We start from the raw sequence: 15,453 nt of genomic DNA, 5'->3' as shown, positions 1-15,453 counted from the left end.
TAAAAAATAATTTGCAGTTATTCATGGTTACACAGGAAATTTAACAAAAATGCAAAATAATATTCATATAATCCTAAGGAACAGTGATTTAATCAAATATATATATATCTATATCAAATTCAGATACTCACATTCAAATTTTACAAATATATACAAGCACGAACAACCATCAGTTTTATAGATTTGGTTTCCAATTTCATATGTGTGTGAATTCAGTCAGCTAACCGAGGTTTTTCAGCTCAACAAGCCGCTATAACAAAGATTGATAAGTAAAATATGGGGAGACATTGCTGGAGAGTTGGATATTGGGATATCAGAGGAATAAAAGGTTCAATCTAGCACCGTTTTTTAATCTATCCATTTTGAAGAAGTATACATTTATCTCAATATGAAGCATCTCCACAGATGGAGGCAGAAACTTCCAGTCAATGTGCCATGGTTTTCTGGCCAGAAGCACTGGGTGCCACACCAGTTCAGACAGGAAGAATCCTTGAAGCTCTAGGGTTGGATGAACAATCACCACCTCCCATTTCCAGGTTCAGGACAAGTAGCAAAAGGATATTTGACAAGTCTGCATGGATGGGCTGTTTGGACCTACTTCAAAAACAGAGCTGACCGGCTGCTTAGGAGAGGTACTGGATGTAGCCTTGAATGAGGAAGACCCTGCTGTTAAGGTGAGGGGATGGTGATGGAGCCGAGGGGAGATGACTCTACACCGCTGCTGTGACTTCGAAGGAGACCAGCATGCTGTGCCATGGGTGAGCCGCACTGCTTAATTTGTAAAACAATAAGTGTCAGGGCTCACGTCAAGAGGCACTGCAGCTTGCGCCACTTATTGCCCTGCCAGCGCTGCCACTGACAGTAACAACACAACTGCTAACCATCACACGCCTACAAGTGTGAAAATTCAGACTGTTCCAGGCCCCAAATCTATAAGAATGGCGTGGGCAGCAGGTATTAGTCATTTTTAATGTATATTGACTTAACAAACAACTGTCATTGTGCTCATCTCTAAATTAGATAAACAGTGCCCCCATGTGCAGACTGTAATAAGTGTTGTTGTAGACAATCATTTGCCGGTGCCAAGCACTGGAAACCACTGGCTCAAATTAAGCACTGTTCTAGGTTCCAGAACAATCCTCAACATAGGTGATTGCACAGACACCTGTACTGGAAGCTGCTGATGGAACTCGATGGAGCGAGTTCTGAAGTAAAGTCACTCGCAGCAAAAAGCATCCAGGTGCTGGAGAAAGCCAAATGCTGTCACATTTGAAGTTCAAGAAGAAGCTTACAAGTACAGTGAAGAGACTGAACCAGCATGAATAGATCTCTGCTGCAACCCAAGGTTAGCACATAGCTTCTGTGGACGGTGGCTTGTGACCAGGTGCAAGAAAGAACGCAAGGCACCAGATCGCTGGGACTATGAGCACCCAGATCCAAATACAACCTCCTCTTCACTGGTACCGGTGCTACAGACTTGTTGGCAGAAACCAGTACTACCAACGCAAGTATGCACACGCATCGAGATGGCCAGGACTATCAAGTGACTGATTTCACTGAATTATGGAGCTCCCGCTAGGGCCACTGGGCTTCGTTTTGTATTGTAATGGGCCAACACCCTTTATTGCCAAGATACGCCCCGAGGATACCATTAGTACACATAAGAAATGCCCACTGTTGATTACAGTCAGTATTTCAAAGTCTCCGAGTAGCAATAAAGCACTTCTCTTTTTATAAAGCAAAGTACTGGCTGTCTCGTGCTCATTGGCTGAGAGTTTCTTACCACACACCACCTCCCTGAGTAAGCCATAGCCTGCTGGACTTTGCTAACCTGCGGACACCAGTTGTGGAAGGCTCCGATTGCCACATCCTGAGCCCAGCTACCAAGACTGCTGTGGGACTTCAGAAAAAGGTACCACACGACTACTGCAGATAACTCGTTGCCTCTTGACTTTTAAACAAAACCCACCTTTCTCATTTTCGTGCAGCACTTAAGATGCACATTTTCTTCCTCTTACTTAAGCCAACTCTCCTTCCTTTCGCAAAAACTATCCACTGATCTACCAAAGCGTAATTCTAACCGGTGTTGTTCCTGGTGGGTTCCATGCACGAGCCATACCTCGTCTGGGGTGCGTCCTTACACCCTTCTCTAGTTCACAGCATCAATTAAGTTAACTGTAAAGCCCCCTAATACCTTTTGGAGAACAACGGCGGCGTATAAAAAAATGTGAAATAACATCTTTCCAGGTCCACTCATGGGAGGCATTTGTTGTAGAACATTGTTTTTTCATGTATGTTTGCTGTTGCATTTCCTTAAACCACCAAGGGTTGGACGAGCACAGCCCACTGCAGACTCAGGACCACCTGCACTCCTTTAGCAATGCCTCACCCCTCAGGGCATGGGCAGAAAGATACCCTTCACAACTGGAAATAATGTTTTTCAAGATCTAAACCCCAGTGTTGCTGCCCTTAGGACTTACAAAAAAACGGTTGGACGGGGTGTGAGCAGACGCGCTCTTATAGTAAGGAATCGGGGTGATGATGACCGTGTTCTGCTCTTAAACGAATGAGGCTGGGCAGAAGCTGATGCTTTGCAATATTTCAAGGGGTAAAGTTAGGGTGAGGAATTAAAATATCCGGTTACACAGATGGAGCAGACGCTGAGAGTCAGAGTATACTAACCTCCTCGTACCAGGAGAACATCAAGAACCACACTGAGGTACAAGACCACCCATTCTTGCACAAAGGAGAGAACGCGGACTGGGACACACGGAACAGAAGGACTCGCCTTACTTTACATGGAGGGTGGGTGACCTTACCGCTTCCATCAAAGGTCATAGATGAGGTACATTGATATCTTACGTAAAGAGTGCTGAAACAGAGTGGATCTTTCAGGAAGTGATGGAGGCCCAGGGGAGGGATTGCATCTCCCAATTACATACAGATGCCCCCTCTTAAATGGTAAGCATTAAGGGGGCCTCTCGACCTTCGGACATGAATATCCTCTGTCGAGGAGGCATCGAGAGGATCTGCATCAAACGACTCTTGCCCCAGACACTGCCAAAGACCCAGAATGCCTTTGAGACAAGACCTAGAATTGCCCATCTCTGGAGATGGCCAGGAATCATGGAACATGATGGAAAGTCTAGTAACAAGTGAGTGACAGAGCGACAACTTCAAAACCAAAAGTCGGATCAGACATACCTCAATTTTCAAAAACTTGCAAACTTCACAACCAAATCCAGTAGGTCTTCCAAATTATTACAGGAGAACGTCCTAGAAAACAAAACAAAACTTTAAAACTTGGATCAAAATATAAATACAAAAAAAACGATACAGAGTAAACATCAACTATGACTGCAGTGGTTGGTGTTTAATGGACAGGCACGGGTGGCGGGTTGGTCTTTTTTCCAACAGCCTTGAAAGCTCTTCTACAGGTAGAGAACGTGTCACAGTGTCATCTAACATAAAATTACTATCTATTTTTCACACCCAAGTGGAGTACATCAAAGTCACCACAACTGAATTTGGCAGGGCTGTACGTGTCAAGACAATCATTGAACAGGTGAACCCCCTGCTTCAGGCATCTTTCTGGCCTAGAGTTACAAAGCCATTTTCTGCTTTATATTCAATTTATACACAAAAATGGCTTGATTTGCCAGTACTTTTTTCTTTTTTAAAGGTGATCTTGCAGATGTAAATTAATTTACTCACACGTGCTATTATCTCACAATGGTGTAACATAGGGGGCATGTAAATCCCATGCCGCGTGCTGGGAATGGGTGTTACAAAAGGTTGTTCTAACCTTTTGTGAATAGTCACAAACTTTTCTTTCCTGGAAATAATTCAAGATGTACTTCTGTTAAGGGCAGGAATATATCCATTTTGAGAGTTGAAATGGTAATTGAACAAGGAGCAAGAAACTGATTTTAAAGGTAAACCAGTTCTCCATGGAAAAAAGAAAAATACAGTTTCACCAATACAATGGCATCTCCCAACGCACATGTGTACATTATACATAGTAGTATGTGCACAAATGCTTCCACTTTGTAGCAATCTGTTAATTTATAGATCTTTCCAATGAGTATGCCTTGAAACGTGACTGTCAAGGGTTCCGATTATTGCCTGTGTCAAAGTTCAGAATCAGAACCTAGGTATGCATTCCATGGCAATTCTTATGTCTCGCCTAGGCAGCGCATACGCTGTCTCTTCGAGCCATGCTGCATCTACTCTATGAGCTTTCATCATGCACATCGATTTCCATTCATTCCTTTCCTGTGCCTTTTTTTAATTTCTTTCTTTTAATTGGTGAATCGTTGCTATTTGGGCCAACTTCTGGTTTGTTTTTCACTTCCATGGCTACTGTCCCAGTTCATTGTCCCCCTACTCTTTTATTTACTTTTGGTTTGTTCGGAGCACTCTTTTTAGGTCTCGCTAGCATGGCTGCGCACATGTGCAGCTCACTCGGCGAGATTTAATGATTCTGAGGGAATTCTGTAAAGGGCTTTCAAACACATGGCCCCATAAAGACAAGCTCCGCCGTGTGTTAATTCTTGCATCTCGCTAAACCGTGGCTGCCTGGCGAGCGTGCACTCCAGCCATCAGAACTCCTCTCCTCCACTACCCGACCCCCCCCCCCCCGCGACCTCCCCGTCTCGGACAACGCAACCGACGATAGTAAATTTTGCTGCTGCAAAACCAGGATCGCAGGCAGCTCCGCCAATGCACCTCACTCCACTGTGTATTGCTACAGTTATACCAGTATTTCTCACATGGTGTGTGGTTCTCTCTTGCAATGTTCACTAGTGTTTTCTACTATTTATTTAATGTGTAACGTAACTGGTGCTCATGTAAAGCGCTCTGCCTGGTGAGCGCTTGTTTCCCACAGTCCCCGGGCAGCGCACCGGGGCCGAGGTGGTGAGAACTCTGCCCCAGGATCCCGCTGGGCTCACTGCTAGGAGCAGGGCAAGCCTGAGAATCCCAGCGCCCCCTCTGCACGGACTGTAAACACGTGTGACGGGGAAGTTACAGCCCGACCACCACCCCTGTGCAGGGCAGCGACGTCCAGGATGGGCTCGAGTGAGGCAGGCAGCTATCTCCCAACACTCCAGCCATCATAACCCCTCTCCTCCACTACCCAACACGCCCCCGCGACCTCCCCCATCTCGGACAACACAACCGACGATAATATATTTTGCTGCTGCAAAACCGGGATTGCAGGCAGCTCCACCAATGCACCTCACTCCACTGCGTATTGCTACAGTTATACCAATATTTCTCACATGGAGTGTGGCTCTCTCTTGCAGTGTTCACTAGTGTTTTCTACTATTTATATAATGTGTAACGTAACTGGTTCTCATGTAAAGCGCTCTGCCTGGCGAGCGCTTGTTTCCCACAGTCCACGGGCAGCGCACCAGGGCGGGGGGGTGAGAACTCTGCCCCAGGATCCCGCTGGGCTCACTGCTAGGAGCAGGGCGAGCCTGAGAATCCCAGCACCCCACCTGCGTGGACTGTAAACACGTGTGGCGGGGAAGTTACAGCCCGACCACCACCCCTGTGCAGGGCAGCGACGTCCAGGATAGGCTCGAGAGAGGCAGGCAGCTATCTCCCAACACTCCAGCCATAATAACCCCTCTCCTCCACTACCCAACACGCCCCCGCGACCTCCCCCATCTCGGACAACACAACCGACGATAATATATTTTGCTGCTGCAAAACCGGGATTGCAGGCAGCTCCGCCAATGCACCTCACTCCACTGCGTATTGCTACAGTTATACCAATATTTCTCACACGGAGTGTGGCTCTCTCTTGCAATGTTCACTAGTGTTTTATGCTATTTCTATAATGTGTAACGTAACTGGTGCTCATGTAAAATGCTCCAATACCTTCGGGTCGAGTTCGCGCTATATACAAACGCAAAAATAAAAAAAGAGGTCATCCTAACACTGCTTTGTCAATGCACGTCACATAAATAATGCCTAGTTTCACTATAAGCATCACATAGGGCATAAAAAGGTCTTCTCGGGCGCTTCACTTCAGTAACTTTGTTTATACGTATAATCAGTTCCCTCAGAGCTCTCCCAAAGCACCTCAGTTTACAACCTCAAAATTCTACCGTATAGAGAACACTCAGCTCCGCAAATGCGCCTCACTGTAATGCCTTCGGCTGTTAATATACTGTGACCACACACTGGTCATAGAATTTCCTTCACGTTTGTGCGTTGTTACACTCTACGCTCTGCACGGTCCGGGACTTCCATTCTGGCTCCGGATAATCTATACTGCACTATAAGGATGAAACACTCATGGTGCGCCACGCCTCACTGCTGATCATTATGGCCGATCACACTTTACATGGGTACAGTTGGGTGGACACATCCGTGAAGAATTCCTTCTCTAAATTCGTGATCCAACCAAACTAACGCATCTTTCACACTCTCGATGTGATGTTGACGAGGGGATCTGAACTTAAAATTTCTTTCGGGGGTAGTAGTTTAGCAGCACACCCTTCATACTCGCTCTTAAGTTCATGTGCAAGGGGGCTTTTCATCAGCCTATCAAGCAGCATGAGGAGGTTCTCTTCTTTCTACCCCGCAAGGCAGTTTACGTGTGTGGTATTTTACAACACATGTGCCCTTTCGGTCATCTTGAAGCGAGCACGGGTACCTTTTTCTTCCCAATTTAAAACAGTGATTGGGCGTGATACTCCAAACACGTAGAGCGTGTAAAAGGCTTCCCTCTTACAACCTCACTCAAAGCAATGTTGGGTAACTTTCCTCTTACGTTTTACCTGAAGGAATTTGTTAGGGCCCATCTAAGCAATGTTTGGTGTAAGGAGCCCCCCTTCCCCAGGAGTGTGTGCGTCTGATGCTCCCTCTTCCAGCTCCCCAATTCTCCATTCCTCCCGGCAGTTTGGCTTGACGGCCGACTTTGAAGCAGGGAAAACAGGTTTGAGTCTTGGCGGGAGACTCAAACATCTTGGGATTCTGGGTAAATCACATAATTTCCCCATTCCTAACAATGAATGAAAGTGTCCGTCTGTGATACAACTATACCCCAAGTTCGCATTATATAACACAGTACTGCAAAACAATAAATAAATAAATATACCACGCGCACTTTTTGAAAATCCAATCATGTCTCGCATTTTATTAAGTTAAAGCCATTTACTTTGCTATACAATACCATTAGCAAAGCAAATGGCTTTAACTTAATCAAAGGCGAGACCTATTGCATATTTAATGCTTGTTTTTCTTCGAGTTGGTCTATTGTTTGTTTTATTTTTGCCCGATTTTGAAAAAATTTGGGCTTTTCTTCCTCTACGCGTTCACGTGATCCTGTACGCATTCACTAGAAGGTAGTTCAACCATTGCTTTAGTACAGATCGGCATTTATAATTTTGTTTCCGTTACGATTTTGTTTCAATATGCCATTGTTTTATTGTTATAGCAGACACAGGAGAGCAGACACCGCGACTCGAACCCGGTTCCCCAGGTTCTAAGTTGAGAGCTCTGTATGTTACGCCACATCCTCACTATTGAGAACTCAAGGAGTGTGCGTTTGTTATTGAGCTACGTTCCTCATGCACATCTCTCCACCTGCACTCCTCTCGGTTACCTGCCCCTTCCACTTCTATGCCCTTAAGAACCTGGTGCGTGCGGCGCAGCAACCTCGCATCTCACAATCCAAGCTCAGCCTGCAACTATTTTTGTCTGTCTGAGACACTGCTTTCTGAGACGGGGCAGGGCTAAGAGAGCTCTCGGTCCTGCCTTACCCACTCAGACATGTGTTTCCCTCAGGTTGGTCCGGTTAGTTACGGTTTGGTCCTGTGGGATTCTTTGGCGAATGCCCCCGTCCACAAGTTCTCTAAAGAAGCATAGTTGGCCCAACAACCCCATGGTGTGGGAGGGAAAGGCATGCCCCTGCAGAGCCTCAAAGTGCAGCTTCAGCGCAGCCTATTATAGAGCTGGAGAACCGGGCACGCGTCAACCCTGTAAAATGCTCATGTTCGGGTCCGTAATGACAGTTTTGCCGCTGCCCGCGTCCCAAGCAGTGGGACATCAGCAGGGCAGCATTCTAGTGGCCGCCCGTCGGAGCCTTCCCCCTTGCTGCCTCGCGCGCGAGGCTACGCCCGCTAGGGTTATGACCTCCAATAGTGTGGAGCTGGAGGCAGGCCGTTGGGGGCGGGGGGGAGCGGCTTGCCCCCCCTACTTAGGAGGCCCCCTCGCCCAGTTCCTCCTCTGTTCCCTGCGCGCCGCTCCAGCCTGGACACGCTTCCGGCAAGCTGTGAGGTGCCGACTGGGAGCGGTATGCCAGGTTCGAGTGCGCCGCCCGTTTGCGACATTGTTCAGGTCCAGCTTTCAAGGTTTTGGAGTGCGGTGGGTGCTCTGGGCGAACCGGTTGATATGCCTGGCGAGCATTCAGTTTGTATCCTAACTACAAAACGTAATAGGCAGAGGAAATAAAGCAATAACGATTGGTCACTCTAGTTTATGCTTTTATGGGGAAAAAAAAGAGTGTGAGGATATATTGTACTTTGGAGCGTTTAAGTAGTCCCTGATACTTTCAATAAAAGCATTAACTTGGAGGTGGAATAATCCACCGAGCAGCCAGTAACATGATGTGAGTAACGCTGCTCTGGGGGAACCAACATTTTATCCCATTCCGAATTTTGAAGCATTTGTAGCTATAGGGTTATAAGAAAAATGCCCTGTCAAGCCAGATATCAAAAGGGCAAGAACCAGGGGCGGTCAATGAACATATTGGCCTTGAGCGTATAGTATAAGCAATCCACCCGTATTTATTCATAATTCCTTCCGTGTGAACCCCTCAACATATATTTTCCCGTGTTTGGAAATGGGGGACATATTTACTTTCTAAATCTCAGACTGCCACAACTCCTACAACAAATGCCGCTTCTCAAATAAGTTCACTCACTCTAGATGTGTTTTAAACACAAGTGGCGCTAGGAAAACCCATAATATCTAATCACATATAAGCGTGTTTTCATTATGTGGAAAGGCAATCGAACAACTCTGGTGTGATGCCTCTAAACAACTGTTGATTTGCATAAGAATAGAGAAGTCTCAGCGCCTTATCAATATGCAGTGATTCTGGAAAATCACTTAATCTCCCCGTGCCTAATAAGAAAAGTGTGTGTCCCTGGGGTGGCGTTAGTTGGTGTGCAGGTAAAGCGCGCAAACACTCGATACCTTGCTGGTCGTGCAGCACTACCATACACTTTAAAAATTTACCTTGGAGGCTGTTTTCATTCCTGAAAGCCGTGAACCAGATGCCCCTTCACTATTCACACCATCGCCCCCAAGCTTTCCTCCGATTCCTGTCTGCATGTTGAACATGCATGTCTTTGATATTGCGAACGTACCCCTTGCCAGCCACCCGCGATTTATTAAGGAAGTAGGCCTGGCTGATGGTGGATAAGATAGTCACATGAGATCGGGTAGTGGTTAAAATGTTTGGTCTCGGAATACGGATTTATTATTGTGAGTTCCACGCTTAGGTCAGGAGATGCTGCTGCCTTTCATCTTTAGCCTTGCTATTCGGAAACAGCTGGTGTAATGTTCAGCCTAGTCTATACAGGACAGTCAGCAGCCTGAGCTGTTTTAAGACAAGCGGAGGGTCTGGGTTGGAGTCATGCAAACCATCCGTAGTCATTCTCACGAAGTGACGAACCTTGTGTGTCCCGAGAGGGGCAACAGGACAAGGGAGTGGAGGTATATATAGGTGCGTATATATATATATATATGTGTGTTATTATGGTAGCAGGAGTACAAAGGACAAAGGTATTTAGTAAGCACGAGGGGCGTTCCAAGCTCTAAAAGGATAGTTGAGACAGCCAAGTTAAGTTCATTTCGAGGCTTCATTTGGTGGGGCAATTCCAGGCGTAAGCATTAAGCCAGACAGCCCCAGGAATTAGGCAGGCGTACGATGAGCTCTGATTTGTTCAGACTGAGGGAGAGCATATCGACCACAAATAATTGTGAAGAAAAAAAAAAAAAAAAAAAAAAACACTTTACAAGGCAATGCGGTAGATTTCCGGTAGAATGCTGGATGGATAAGCTTCAGGGATAAGGCCATGACCTTTCTGGAAGGGGCATTCTTCTTCGACCTGTGTCGAACTGGGAAAGGAAGGAAGGAGGGCTGGATAACTCTTTATTCTACCTGCGGTGGCACGTCTTGCCAGGAGTGATTGGCAAAGGTTTTGCCTTCAGCCAGCCTAGGTTAACACCCATCCCTACAAGCCAATTGTTCATGGTGGTATCGGGCCGCATTTACACAGCGCAGTATTTGGCCCCTGGGGCTGTCAGTGTCGCGAATTACTAAAATTCCCTGAACTGAAGGTGTGGCCGGGTTTTACACGAGCAGAAGTTTGGGAGTGCAAGCCTCCACCTAGGGGGTGGTTGGCTGAATCTGATGAACTACTTCAAACGGTTCACAGCACTGCACGTGGGAGAGTGGCAATGCCCTGTGCATACTTCACCCAGACACCACGGAATGTGTGTCAATTCCCTGTGCATACTTCAACCAGACACCGGGAATGGCATGCCCTCACCTACATGGGCGTATCACCTTCTGAAATAAGCAGGACCAGAGATGTGCTGCTCTCCACTGGCATTTGACAGGTTAATGGACAAGGCTAGCGGAAAAGCCAGATGTATTGTCATGAGTTAAGGTGGTCGTGACCGAGGCACTGGCAAGATAGAGACACTGCCAATTATGGGTTAGGAACGAAATTATAACTGGGGCTCACAACAAATTATTTGATAGCAATGAGAAGTTTCCTTTTCAAGCCATGATGTCGGTGCCACGACTTACCTACAGCACTGCAACACCGGTGTAACAAGGACTGTAGGCAAAGATATTAACTCCTTTCAGCAGCAATAGAGTCCAAAGCTAGCTGCTATTCAACAAGCAAGGAATTGGATACGCTGTCCCAGTGGAGAGTAAGGAAAGAGTGGGATAACAGCGGGACTAGTATAAGACTCTATCGTCCAATTTAAGGTAACTTAATTTGCAAGTAGAGAGGCCAAAACCGGGAGATGTTGCTAAGATATGGGCCGGTTTGTAGTAAACAATAGACTAATACGATGTGAAAGGGAGCAAATTTAGGTAACAGTGATGTCAGCTTGTGTTTATATACGTAGGTGAAGGGGTTAACTCACACGTTACCTTCACCCTGCTTATGGTGCTGTAGCTGTTGGGAACACAATTCCGTGCCAGGTGGCACCTAAGTTGGCCAATTGGAAAGTATTAAGGGGATGGCAGGTCCATAAGCGCCTATTTCACCAATGCCTTGTTACCGATGCCATATTTCCAGCCTGAAAATCAGATTTAGGTGTTACTCTTCTCGCCCAGCCTTTCCTTGGAGCCAGGGAGGGGGGGAAACGTTCACAAATTTGGGTCCTCGAGCTGAGCGATGTACCTTCGGCAGCTCAGTCAGCCATATCGGCGTTATCCGGAGTCATGAAAGAAGAAGACGTCCATTTAGCAGTTACATAAAAATCTTCTGTCCTGCTAAAGAAATCATGCAATTCCCCGCAGCAGCAGCTGCTTTTTAGGTACCATGCCGCTATCTATACATCACCTTTGTAGACAAAGCGGAAATCAACACCTTAGTGCTAGGATATGAAGGGAAGCGATGGATTGACGAATTCAGCTATGGTTTAGTTCTGACTCCATTTGTAGGTGCTAGATCTTCCCATAATTACGATAGGAAGATCTGCAGTGGCATCGCTTATAAGGCTAGTAACTCCAGTCACGCCTCAGCTGAGCGGCATTGGGGCCAAGAGTCATTCGTGGTTAGTCTGCCCTGGGCTTCTGAGTAATGTTGCAACTTAATGCCGTATATTTACGGTTACAGAACAGGACCCGTTATTTAGCCCACTAAAAGCTGGCTCGCAGGGGCGGGCACCTATAAACAGCGAAAGGAGGAAGGGGGGCTCTGGCAGCGACGGTAGCCTCCCCAGAGCTGTGGCGGAGTTACAGGGCGATCTGGATGCAGACGGGTACAGTAAGGGTACCTCTGCGACAGGCGGTACAGTAAGGGTACCCCTGTCCGGCACAGTAAGGGTGCCCGAGCCAAGGTCCAGGAGCCGAAGGGGGTTCTGGGAAGACCGCGACGGCGCCCCGTTAGTCCTTCGGGCGGTTGGGGGGCCTGACCAACCGGGGGTGTGCCACAACACGCTCCGCCCCTGTCGGAAGGGGCGGGAGTAGGAGACAGATCACGTGACCCAGTGGATGATCTGTAAATAATTATGTGCCACACTGCCGGGCATCGACCCACCGTGTGTGCTGGCTCACCAGGCGGGCGGAGCAGCAAGGGGCTGCCTGCCCTGGATCGCCCGTAAGATAACCCAATTTTATTATCATACTGTGTTGTATGAAATAAACCTGCAGCAGTTCTTCACCCACAAATAAAGTGTCAGTGTAATCATTGGGTGACGTCTGTGTATGCGTGTTGACTGAAGCGGATGACGGTGTGGTCACTATGCCGCTGCCCGCGTCCCAAGCAGTGGGACATCAGCAGGGCAGCATTCTAGTGGCCGCCCGTCGGAGCCTTCCCCCTTGCTGCCTCGCGCGCGAGGCTACGCCCGCTAGGGTTATGACCTCCAATAGTGTGGAGCTGGAGGCAGGCCGTTGGGGGCGGGGGGGCGCGGCTTGCCCCCCCTACTTAGGAGGCCCCCTCGCCCAGTTCCTCCTCTGTTCCCTGCGCGCCGCTCCAGCCTGGACACGCGTTATCCCACCCTTTCCACTTACCCCACGTGTCAGGCACAGCGCGTTATTGGAATGTTTAATGTTTTCTTTTTGCGTTGCAGGCGGAGTTACAGGGCGATCTGGATGCAGACGGGTACAGTAAGGGTACCTCTGCGACAGGCGGTACAGTAAGGGTACCCCTGTCCGGCACAGTAAGGGTGCCCGAGCCAAGGTCCAGGAGCCGAAGGGGGTTCTGGGAAGACCGCGACGGCGCCCCGTTAGTCCTTCGGGCGGTTGGGGGGCCTGACCAACCGGGGGTGTGCCACAACACGCTCCGCCCCTGTCGGAAGGGGCGGGAGTAGGAGACAGATCACGTGACCCAGTGGATGATCTGTAAATAATTATGTGCCACACTGCCGGGCATCGACCCACCGTGTGTGCTGGCTCACCAGGCGGGCGGAGCAGCAAGGGGCTGCCTGCCCTGGATCGCCCGTAAGATAACCCAATTTTATTATCATACTGTGTTGTATGAAATAAACCTGCAGCAGTTCTTCACCCACAAATAAAGTGTCAGTGTAATCATTGGGTGACGTCTGTGTATGCGTGTTGACTGAAGCGGATGACGGTGTGGTCACTATGTTAGTGATAATACGAGCTGTGGTTCTATTAACCCATGGTGTGCAGCCAATTATTTTATCTAAAGTTGTTGCCTCGATGCACCACGCGTTGCACTTAACTCGTGTTTATACTGTAACATTATTTTGTTCTGACTGCGTAGGTCATTGGATCCTATTGTTATTTGACTCGTCTTGTGCTGTAAGGCCAACTGCCTCAGTATAGAACAGGTTATGTTAAATCTTAGTGTGATCATTCGAGAGAGGAGTGGAGGGTTGTTTTTGTATGTTCCATTCCTGCCTGTCCTGTTGAAAGCAATGCTGCTCCAGACAGGGCTCCCGACATGATGGTGGACGTTGTTGGCTGTTACTACATGAGCCACTGATATTAATTTGCACACACAGCGTAGCAGGATGCTGCATAGCGGTTCTCATTTGCTAGTTGCTAGGAGGCCTTATTTCTGGGGAAACCTCTATTTTCTGTGTACCTGTAGCTTTGGTTCCATGAGATTTGTTGAGCTTAATGGGTCTGTCTGTGGGTTTGTGCAGTGAACTGAGGTTTGGGGGCCAAGTGAGTTGCAGATTGCTGCTAGATTCCATCTTAAGTAACCAATGGGATGTGCCCGTTTCAGGCACTTTGTGTGGGCGCAAGCAGAGTCTTCCAGTGGACCCGCAGGTGAGGTTCCATCCATTAAGCTGCTGATGGACTGGCTTGCGTGCTGGTGTGGGCTCTAGAGAGATTTCGCAAAACGTGAATTCCAGCAAATGTAAATATTGTCTGAGCAGCAGCTGCCCGAGTGGGTGCGGGTGTAGAATCGAATCGAGGTGTCATAATCAGATGAGTGGGCATGAAAGGGTGTGCACCTTCCCACCAACAGATGTCCTCTGTAGACAGCATTGCTTAAAGGAGGCGCACGGCAATGGTACCGTTTTCATTTTCTTTGCTCTTTTTGTTAGACAGCATTTTATGCCCCAGAGCCCTCTTTATAATTTCTCTGCCGTGGATTCCACTGCAGGCCGTTTACCTTTGCACAGCCATGTTTGTCACGAAGGCGCACACATGCAGTAACCTCATTGCATGCCTTTTTTGGCCGTTTCTGTGCCTGTGAAATCATGTAAGAGTGCTGTTCGTGTTATGGGTTTGTTTAGGGGACAGGTTATTTGATGCACAACCTCAGAAGCGTTGCCTAAAACGAGGGAGCACATTTTATTTCTATACCAGTATTTTCCAGGTCAGAATCTTAAACTATGTTTGTAAAGTAGGTAACGTGTGTTTTTAGAGACCACCAATGTGCTTACAGTCATCGATGGTTTTTTTTGGCTGTTTTTCTTTTTTTTTTTTCTTTTTTTTTTTTTAACTACGAGCACCCAACAACTTTCCCAGTAATAACGTTATACAACGTCATGACAAAAACTGCTGCACAATGCCATGCCTGTTGGCATTGCCAATTGTTTTCTTTTTCCTTGCTTTCGCGTCATCGCTGCATCACTTCTGCGAGACACCAGGATTCCAAAGGGTCTTGTTAAGTTGGGTCTCTCAAATTGGAGGGACTCTCGAACAGCAGATGCAGACTTCTCAGGGACACACTTGGTGTGCTGCCAAATGTTGGGGTACCCCGTCCCGCATCCTGTGTTCAGACAGTATCCCCTGTTGGCCTGTGCTGTGCAGGCTCTTGGCTGGTGGCAGCAGATGAATATTTGCGTCACTCAGCTGCACCCAGAAGAGCTGCTATAGGGTCTCCATGTTACACTATGCGTAGAGGCTCGCGGCAGATGGCGCCCCCTTCAGTGTTCGTTTATGCTTTTTATGGAATGTAATGTTTCAAAGCAAACATTAGCCAGAATGGGGATGGTGAGGTGCCTTGTGGACATTACTGGAGAGCTCTTAGGGGGACCTGGGAATGGCTGCAAACATTTACTTTTCTGTGAGAATGGGAGGTGCCAGATGAAGCGCGAGAGCCACCCTAGATGGTCCTGGGCCAGGCTGGCATAATAGACTTATCACACTCTTATGTGCTGTTATCTTTAGTGCCACTTTAGAAACTTTGAGATTGAAGCTGCAGGTGCCTGTTCTTGTGGGAGTTTCCTGTTTCAGTGTTTTTGTTTCTGTGATAACTTTGTAGG

The 15,453-nt window shown here is 47.7% G+C and overlaps 1 long non-coding RNA gene across 3 annotated transcripts in view; it reads right to left on the bottom strand.

Annotated features, from left to right (window-relative positions):
- Positions 1-15,453, bottom strand: part of LOC146799698 (uncharacterized) — a 170,621-nt gene that overhangs the window by 3,680 nt on the left and 151,488 nt on the right. For all 3 annotated transcript variants that reach the window (XR_014968963.1, XR_014968964.1, XR_014968962.1), the window contains one exon: positions 3,205-3,276. This is a non-coding gene — a long non-coding RNA (uncharacterized LOC146799698). The remainder of the gene's footprint in view (positions 1-3,204; positions 3,277-15,453) is intronic.

Source organism: Triturus cristatus, chromosome 9, assembly GCF_964204655.1.
Source record: "Triturus cristatus chromosome 9, aTriCri1.1, whole genome shotgun sequence".
Classification (NCBI taxonomy): Eukaryota; Metazoa; Chordata; class Amphibia; order Caudata; family Salamandridae; genus Triturus; species Triturus cristatus.
This window is presented reverse-complemented; position numbering and strand designations above follow the sequence as displayed.